A 9707-nucleotide genomic window follows, 5' to 3' on the forward strand; every position below is an offset into this window, starting at 1 on the left:
TGAGTCACATCTCCAGTCCTTTTTATATTTTATTTAGAAACAGAGTACTTAGGGCTAAGTTGCTGAGGCTGACTTTGAACTCACGATCCTCCTGCCTCAGCCTCCTGAGCTGCTGGGATTACAGACGTGCGCCACTGTACCCAGCTTGAATGTGTGTGTGATATTTATGATTTACAATGCATTCATCAGGAGTAACTCCATCACAAGTCCAAGGAACACTGACAGGCTGAATCCAAACGTCTCTTCCCCCACACAACCCAACCGGTGAGTATCTGCTCCCTCGTCTCCAGCCTGGGCCTCTTTCAGTCTATTCCATGCACAGCTCCAGTTATCTCTTTCAGACCACTTCTCTCCTCTGTTTATCCCTCCCACAGCCTCTTCCCATGACTCCCCAGAGTCCTTTCAAAGGTCTCCAAAGTTCACCAGGCATGGTGGCATATGCCTGTAATCCCAGCTACTTTGGAGACTGAAACAGGAGGATGGAAAAGTCGAGGCCAGCCTGGGCAACTTAGTGAAATCCTGTCTCAAAATAAAAAACAAAAAAGGGCTGGGGGTGTGGCTCAGTGGTAAAGCACCCGGGGTTGAATCGCCCTGTGCCAAAAAACAAACAAGCAAAATGCAACGGCCTCCAAAGCTCCAGCCGGTCTGAACCCATTACCTCTCTGACCTCCTCTTACCACCCCCACCTTGCTCCACTAGAGCCTCCCTGACCAGCAGCCCCTGGGAGCCTTTGCAGAAGATGTCTGTCCACCCAAACAACCTGCACCCCAGAGGGTCTCACGGCATCCCCTGGACCCCACCACTCAACACGGCCACTGCCGCCCCCCCGCCCTCCCCCACACCCTGGCCTCACTCCTCCGCAGACTCCCCCAGTGTCTACCCGCCTCTAGTGAGCACTACACGCTAACTGTTAATTGTTTCTTGGATTTTTCTTTCAGTTGCAAGGTGAGTACCATTTTTTCTTGGCAGGGGGCTGCCTGGGGTTGAACTCGGGGGCACTGGACCCTGAGCCGCCTCCCCAGCCCTACTTCGTATTTTATTTAGAGACAGGGTCTCACTGAGTTGCTCAGCGACTTACCATTGCTGAGGCTGGCTTTAAACTCAAGATCCTCCTGCTTCAGCCTCCCGAGCGCCACCATGCCCAGCTCTCAGTACCATTTTTGTCTGCCATTCTCTGTGGTTTCTCCAGCCTTTAGACCAGTGCCTGGCAAGCAGTCAAGACTTAGTAAATGAATGAGTGTGTGAGCTGTATCAGTGCACAGCTGGGAGGGGGGGTGATGGACGGATGCCTGCTCAGTGGCGTGAAGATGGAAGAAGGGAGATGAGAGAATGGAGAGAAAGTTGGGTGGATGCAGGAGGGAGGGGTGTAAGGAATGGACAGCTGTGGGTGGATATGCACGCTGCGGATGGTATGCATTCAGCTCCTGGTTTCTGGGCATTTGCACGTGCCGCGTGCTGCCTCGGACATTGGAGATACAATGGTGAGCCCACCTGGGGGTGCCGGACCTAATGGAGTCGAGAGGGGAGAGACACACTAAGCAAAGATTCTACAATATGTGTGTAATTTCAGCTATAATAAATGTCACGAGGGGAAGAACAGAATGCTCTGGAAGAGGAAAAAAAATGGATGCGTGATGGAAATGTGGACAATAAATGGGTAGATGGGCTGGACGGGACTTGGGCTGCACTGTCAGAATTAAAGACAGGCAGTTAGGATAGACAGGTGAGCTGGTGGAATGGAGGAAATGGAGGCCAGTTTGGACCTGGGAAGTTGGAGACCGCCCCTGGGAGACTGGAAAGTCAATGCCTCCGGAGCCCTTGGATCACCCAGATCGCCCGCCTATACTGACCCTCCCAAAAGGCTGCAGCTGGAGTTGTTAATGAATGCCCCCTGGGCTGCTGCCTGCCTGCACAACTCCAAGTGGCCCCTCCCAGAGGCTGCTTCTCACCTGGGCAGGAAGGAGAGAGAAGGGGGAGCGAGCAGGAGAACCAAGGAAACTCTAGTTTATAAAAGGGGCAGGGCGCTCGCGCTTCTTGGGACACCAGAACACCAGCCGTGGCCCTGCGCCCGCCCATCTCCCTCCCGGGAAAAGTCTGTGTTCCTACCTTTAACTGAAACCTGCTCTATATACTTGCCTCCGTGTGCTTCTCTAATGCTCAAACGTCAGCCTTTGAGGAAGCACAACTCCTCACGATAACCAGTAACAGCGGTATCACTGCTTCACCTACAGGTGCCAGCTGGCTGCGCGCACCGTCCAACATTTCAGACAGAGCCTCCCCGCACCACCCCAGCTCTGTCTTCAGGGACCCTGTCCTCTCCCTCCCTGATGCGGCACCTGCCCCCGGTCACACCAGGGGCTTTGCCAGCCTCCACTTCCAGCACCCACCCTGCTGGGTCAGTCTGGGGCTACTCAGCAGAGCTCCAAGTTCAAGGCAGCCCCTGGGCCACCCTCGGCCTGGGGTGGGGAGAGGACTGGAAGGAAGGGGAGCCAAGCTCCTGACGCTGGCAACTGACATGACCCTCAGGTTCTAGAGGGAGCATCTGGCTGTGCGCCTATAATTCCAGCTGCTGGGAAGGCCCCAGCTGGAGGATCTCAAGCTGGAGGCCAGCCTCAGCAACTGAGCAAGAGCCTGTCTCAAAACGGAAAGGGCTGGGGATGCAGCTTAAAGGTAAAGCGTCCCGCGTCTTTGTGACCCGGAGGATCTGGGACTCAAGCTGGAGTTTATCTGGGGATCAGAGTCAGCGTAATGGATTCAGCAGAGCTACATCTGCCTCCAGGACTGTACCAGTCAGGAGCTAGAACCGGAATTCAGGCCATGGATCGGGATGGGAAAGGCGGGCGCCCGGGGAGCACCCAAGTCAGTGCTCGGTCTGGGGCTGGAGTCAGGGCTAGCATGGCTAAGGCAGTGATCAGGGCTCAGTCTACGTCCACGTTTTCAGGTCCGAGTACACTTGGAGCCCAGTGTCAGGGCTCTGTCTATGAGCAGAGTCAAAGATCAGGGTTCGGCCAGTGTCCAGGAGGGGCTGTGCAAATGCAGTAGCCTCTGGTCCCCTGAGGAGCACCTTCTAGCTGTCAGGAAGCCTATGCACAGTTAGCACCTGCCTCAAATCCATCCTTCCGTCCCTCGGCTTTTCCCAGGTCACTCCCTGATGGCCAGATCCGGCTTGGTGTCTCCCACAAGACCCAGCAGTCCTCATACTGGCACATGCTGGTGGCCAAGGGAAGCAGGTGGGGGCAGGGCTGCAGACAGAGCTCCCCGCGGGATCCAGGGGGGCCTTGCGCAAGGTTTTCTGATGCAACTGGCTGGACACTGTCCACCCCCGACCCCCCTGCTTTTCTCAGAAAGGGAAGGGCTGGGCAGTGGCCTGGGCTGGGCACAAATACTCCTCTTCCTTCCCTGGCCTCCCATAGCTTCGGACCTGCAGGCTGCAGGAAGGAAGGTGGGGCGGGGGTCAGATGACTCAGCGACTCCAGTCCTGGAAGGGGGCCCGACCGGGCTCCCGCCCCAACCAGCTGCAAAGCCGAGAAGAGAATAAGATCCCTGGAAGTCTGAAGATCCCCAGCACCCGCACCCAGCCAAACACACACCCAAAGTAATAATTACGTGGCTGAGCCTAGGAGGGCACGGGAGGCTGCCCAAGGCCACCCACCCCTCTCAGAAGCAGGAGTTTTCCCGCTGCTGCCTTCCAGCTCCTCCCACCAAGAGGGCAGGCAGGACCCTTCGCCCTTGAGGAGGGCACGGAGCTTCCCCCAACCTTCCCTCAATCCTACTGAGGCTCTTGAAATAGTGGATCACTGTGAGCTTTGGAACCACACCAACCTGGGTTCAAACGCCATCTGCTTGCCGTGTGACCCTGGTGACTTCTCTCTGACACCCAGTTTGTTCACTTGTACAAAAGTCATAAATACTTAGCCAGCCACCATGCTGGCTAAGCATGGTGGCTGGCTAAGTCACCTGTCATCCCAGTGACTCAGAAAACTGAGGCAGGAGGATGGAGAGTTCAAAGTCACCTCAGCAAAAGCGAGGCTCTAAGCAACTCAGTGAGACTCTGTCTCTAAATAAAATACAAAATAGGGCTGGGGATGTAGCTCAGTGGTTGAGCGCCCGAGTTCAATCCTCCTCAGTACCAAAATAATAATAATAATAATAATAATAAATAAAGGTCATAAACCCATCCTCAGTGGGCAGGGCTGTAGAGAGGATTACGTGAGGAAGTGCCAGGGGGACCTGCTCAGGAAAGGCGCCCGCGTCTCTTCTCCTGCTGTATGCGCTGGAGGCAGGCTGCAGCAGCCTGATCCCCTTGGAAATAATAAGTCATTAATGAGATGCTCAGTGAACGTGAGCCCTCAAGTTCAATGCCAGGAACCCTTCTAGGCACTTGACCCACATTAATGTGGGTCAACCATCTAATCCAGCAGCCATTCCCAGTAACAATAAGCAGTTCAATGACTGTCAGAAGGAAACGCTGTTCTCAATCCCATTTGGGCCTCAGAGTAGCTATGTGACTTGCCAGCGTCATACAACAAGGACAGGTGCCCCAAGGCAGCAGGCAAGAGACCACATGGGTTTTGAGCCAGACTGACTGATACCGAATCCCGCTGGTCCCTGCCCCATAGGCCAAGGATGTCGCTTGCCTGGGAACTGGTTTCTTCCTCCACCCACAGGCACGAGCATCGAGCATCTCCTTCTTCCTGAAGAAACCCAGGCTGCCCTGCGGACACTGTTGGGCTGGGCCTCTTGCCTTTCCTGGTCGCAGCCTGTACCCGCTGGATGACGAAGGGCTTCTGCAAAGCCCCCTGGTGACTCCAGAGCAGGGGGTGGTGCCTCGTCTCCTAGACAAGGGCTCCCCAAGAGGAGCACAGACCCCAGGTGCGCCTCCTCAGTCACCCACCATCTTCCCCAAATCGATGGCTCCACTCCATTCCCGCATTTCCATCATTCGCTCCACGTTTTCCCTTTAGCCAGCGCCTGCCCCCTCTCTTTTTTTCTCTCTGCTGGGGATTGAACCCAGGGGCCCCTACCAGGGAGCTACATCCCCAGCCCTTTTTATTTTTAATTTTAGACAGGGTCTCACTTCATTGCTGAGGCTGGCCTGGAACTTGCCATCCTGGAACTTGCCATCCTCCTGTCTCGGGTTCCGAGGTTGCTGGGATTACAGGTTTATTACTGCTAAATGGAAGTTCCAAATCATTGACCTCAAATGGAAAACTACCATTTGCCATAAAACAGAAGTAAGCAGCAGGGTGTGGTGGCGCACACCTCTCTAATCCCCGGGCTGGAGAGGCTGAGGCAGGAGGAGGATGGCAAGTTCCAAGCCTCCAGCAATTGAGTGAGACCCTGCCTCAAAATTAAAAAATAAAAAGGGCTGGAGATGTGATTCAGTGGTTAAACCACAGGGTTAAACTTCTTTCAATCAATTTTTTATCTGTTGAGATAATAATACATTGAGTATAATAGATTAAAATAAGCTTTTCTTTTCTTTTTTAAATGCTGGGGGTTGAACTCAGGGCTTCATGTATGCTCGGTAAGTTCTCTACCATGAGCTAGATCCCCAGCTTGAGCTTGTTAGATTAAATAGAGCATTAAAATTTTTCTTTTCTTTTCTTCTTTCTTCCTTTCCCTTTCCCTCTCTCTCTCTCTCTCTCTCTCTCTCTCTCTCTCTCTCTCTCTCTCTCTCCCCCTCCCTCCCTCCCTCCCTCCTCCTCTCTCCAGTGTTGGGGATGGAACCCAGGGACCCAGGGCCTTATGCATGTTAGGCAAGTGCTCTACCACTGAGCTACATCCCTGGCCCCTAAAGTAATTAGTTTCTTTTAACTTTCCCTCAGTGCACAACTAAATAAATTAAAATTACATAAGCAACTTGAATTTTACTTCTTTTAGAAAATCCTGGTCTAGAAAATATGGATTTGTCAACTACTCCTGTGACAAGGCCCTCTTGGGGACCATGCTCAGAGTGATGTTTCAGTGACCACAAATTCATGTGGAGGTTGCTGAGTTGCAAAGATTCTGAAATGTCCCAGCACAGTATGCGCCGTGGCATCAGCTACCCCAGGATCAAATCTCAACACGGCCAAGCTGGGGAAGGCCCTGACCCTGACTCCTCTGGTCTATAGAATGGAAGTGATAGTGCCCATTTCATAGCTCCTTACATGACTCACATTCCTGCCTCAGGGCCTTTGCACTTACTGTTGTCTGTTTCCTTCTCATGTCTTTGCACCACTCATCCCTGTTTTTCCTTAAATATCTTAACCATTACCTTTCTGATGAGTCCTACTGAAAATAGCAACCCTCGGTCATGACACAGAATAAATCTATTCAATTTTACCTTTTCTTTCAAGTCAAAAAAAATACATAATGGAGCTGGGGATGTGGCTCAGTGGTAGAACGCTTGCCTAACACTCAGGAGACCCTGGTTCAATTCCCTGCAAAACACACACACACACACACACACACACACACACACTCCGCTTTTATAACTTATTTAAAATGATCTTGCTTATTGATTTTATGTTTTTGATAGTGGTTTATCTCCCTATTGATTTATCAGGTCTCTGGGGTGGAGATGGTCCTCCGGTCACCCCCAGCCTCCAGCATTTAGGATGGAGCCTGACATAGCACACAACAAAGTCAGGAGTGCCCAAATGAATCAAGCTGGGGCCAGAGCAGTGCTTGGATGGCAGCCACCCCTGCTTCCTTTGTCCCTCACAGCGAGAAATCTTCCAGGGTCTTGGTGTTCTGCTGTAGAAAATAAGTTCCTTCATTCCTCCTCAGCAGGGGGGCCCCAGGGTTAAATGAGATCCCAGAATCTCCTGGTATGCCCCAAAGGCTCAGAGACACAAATGAGCTGGTCTGGCCCCTGGGGTTCTGGAACCAGGGAAGCAAACAGGACTATGTCCTGCCTCCTGCACAACTCTACTTAGAGGATTTTTTTTTTTTGTACTGGTGAGCTCAGATATCAAGACCCAAAAGGAACTTCCAAGAAAGGCACTGGATCCCTGGAGCTGCTCAGGGATTTTCTGCCAACATCTGAGGCCTGGGGTCTAAGACTCCTTCTCTCAGTCTCCATTGTTTGCCTTCTATTTATTGAGCACCTACAATGTGCCACACACTGTTCTACACATTTTATGTGTATAAAGTTATTAATCCTCAGGAGTGAAATACTGAAGTGAGTACTGTTCTGAGTCCATTTTTTGGAGAAGAAAACGGAGGCAGGGTTTTAAGTGGCTTTCCTTTGTAGCACACTGGGTAGGAGCAGAGATGGGTATGCACACTCCGGTCGGGTGGCTCGCAGGTGCTTGCTCTAACCACTGGGATGTGCTGCCTCTATCTAATGAATGCAGGGAGGCTCACCTGGCCTCGGGCCTCTCCAGGACAGGGCACTGGTTCCTTTGAGGCCAGAGTCAGTCAGTTCTTAACTATCTACATCTTCTTAAAGCTTGGGGTGGGGTCAGTGTCAGTTCCCACAGATGGCTGTCAGTCAAACGGCTGAACTCAGCTCCTGCTGTCCCAGGGCTTTCCTAAGGGCTCAATAGGGCAGTGGTGGGAGTGGACTTTATAAGAGGAGAAGCAAGTGGGAGCCACCTGTAATGCCAGCTACTCAGGACGCTGAGGCAGGAGGCTGGCAAGTGCAAGGACAGCCTGGGCCCCTTAGCCAAACTCTCTCAAAGTAAGAACAGAAAGGGCTGGGAACGCAGCTCCGCGGCAGATCGGCAGATCGCTTGCCCAGCTTGCACAGCCCTGGGCTCTGTCTCCAGGAGGGAGACAGGGAAGGGCCGGGGGCGCGAGGGAGGCGCATCAGGCAGTGACGATTTCTCAGTTTGCTCTTATTGCTCTCGGCAGCACCAATCCGGGAAGGAGGGATGCTGTTCTTGTAGATGGGGAAATAGTGACTTGGAAAAGGAAAACATTTTCCTAAGGTGGCAGAGTCGGCGGTTGGTGTCTGCACCCTTAACTCCAGGATCAGAGCGAGTGGAGACGCCCCCGCTCCTCTAGCGGGCCAGCGAAGGGAGAGGGACCCAGGAAGAGTGGGATGACGGAGAGGGAGAGGCCGGGGCGGAGCGCTCGGCGGTGACCGGAGAGGCGGGGCGCCGAGGATGGTGCAATTCGGGGCCCGAGGGCATCAGGCAGCGGCGGATTAGCTCAGGTTTACATCACCCGGCGGGAGCTGGAGCCCGGCGCCGGGCGCGCACCAGACACTCGCAGCTCAGGCAGCCGAGGCTCCGCACGCGTCCGCTGCGAGTGGCTGGGGCGCAAGCTGGACCTGGATCCCGAGATCAGCCGCAGCGGAGCGGGCTCCGTTCCACCTGCGGGTGCCCTGGCCACTCTGAGGACCCGAGGCGCCAGGACCCGCGCGGGACTCCAGGACAAGGTACTCGGCAGGACCTGCCCCGAGCCGGGCGGGCTGGAGGGGGCGGCCAGGACCCAGGCAGGGGTGCCTACGGAGCCTCCCCCACCGCACACCACGCTCGACGTGGGTCACACTGCGCCGTCCGGGGACCCCTCCCGGCCGAGAGTTCCCGCCGAGTCTCAGGTGTCTTGCCGGGCAGGACGCGGGGTCCACTCGAGTGTGGCCGAGTCCGAGTTGCGCGAGGGTGCGCACCTGGAGGGCGTGGCAGCTGGGTCCCCTGGGTCAGGGAAGCCCGGGACCCAGGTGACGACGAGCTGTCCCTTGGGAGAGGGCCGCGTGTTTAGGAGAGGGACGGTCTGTGTGTGAGGGACCTGTGGGGGGCGCCGGGGGGTCGTGGAGGGTCTGGGTGTGTGTTCGTGGGGTGTCGGGGCTCTGCGTGAGCCTGTGGGGAGAGGTCTTGGCGAGGGTCTCGGGGCTATGGGGAGGGTTGGCTGTGCGGAGGACGCGGTCCGGACAGAACTAGGTCGCCCAGGGAGCGGGCTGGGGACAAGGAGCGGGGTGCGGGTGCCGGGAGCGCGGGCAAGGACGCAGCGCACGGGCTGCCCTGGGCACGTGTGCACCTGCGTCTGCGGACCGCGTGTGCTGCACGTGCAGACTCGGGTGTGGGGCCGATGGCCCAGGTCCGCCAGTGCTGCGACCCATGGGGCCCACACTCCCTCCCTCTGCCTCATCCTTTCCCAGTCACCGACCTGTCCTCAATTTCCGCTGAGCTTTCTGACCCCAGACACCCGCCGCCTGCCGCTTCCGCTCCCACGGGCGGGGCCTGGCGGTGACCGCGGGGCGGGGCGAGGTCGCAGACTGCCCTTGGCTGTAGGTACTTGCATGATGTCTTGCATGTGGACTGCCAGGTGTGTGTCCCTTGATATGTGTGCCCCTGTCTACCCTGGATGTGTGTGCCTGGCTGGCTCGGGAGAGGTGTGCGTGTGTGTTTGGGTACTGGGGATGGAACCCCAGGCGCTTAACCACCCAGCCACACCCCCCAACCCTCTTTATTTTTATTTAGAGACAGGGTCTGGAGAAATTGCTTAGGGTCTCGCTAGATTGCTGAGGCTGGCTTTGTACTCACGATGCTCTCGCCTCAGCCTCCCGAACCCTGGGATTACAGGCCTGCGGCCACCCTGCCTGGCTCGGAGACGTGTGTTTCTCAGGGGTGTGTGTGACCTGCCCACCTTCCCCTGCCGCGTGCCAGGGAACCACAAAAGGTAGACGTCAGGAGAGGCCTCCCTTTGACAGGGAGGCTGTAGTCCCGAGGTGTGCCCGCACAGTTCCTTGCTCATTTGTGGACTTGGTTAACCCA

General features: G+C 55.4%; 1 protein-coding gene across 1 annotated transcript in view; it reads left to right on the top strand.

Annotated features, from left to right (window-relative positions):
• The first annotated feature begins 8089 nt into the window (after positions 1-8089).
• The window catches only part of Trib3 (tribbles pseudokinase 3), a 9599-nt gene continuing 7981 nt past the window's right edge, over positions 8090-9707 (top strand). Inside the window, exon 1 of the mRNA XM_047540202.1 lies at positions 8090-8371. The gene's annotated coding sequence lies outside the window, so the exon portion shown is untranslated. The remainder of the gene's footprint in view (positions 8372-9707) is intronic.

This window comes from Sciurus carolinensis, chromosome 2 (assembly GCF_902686445.1).
Source record: "Sciurus carolinensis chromosome 2, mSciCar1.2, whole genome shotgun sequence".
Classification (NCBI taxonomy): domain Eukaryota; kingdom Metazoa; phylum Chordata; class Mammalia; order Rodentia; family Sciuridae; genus Sciurus; species Sciurus carolinensis.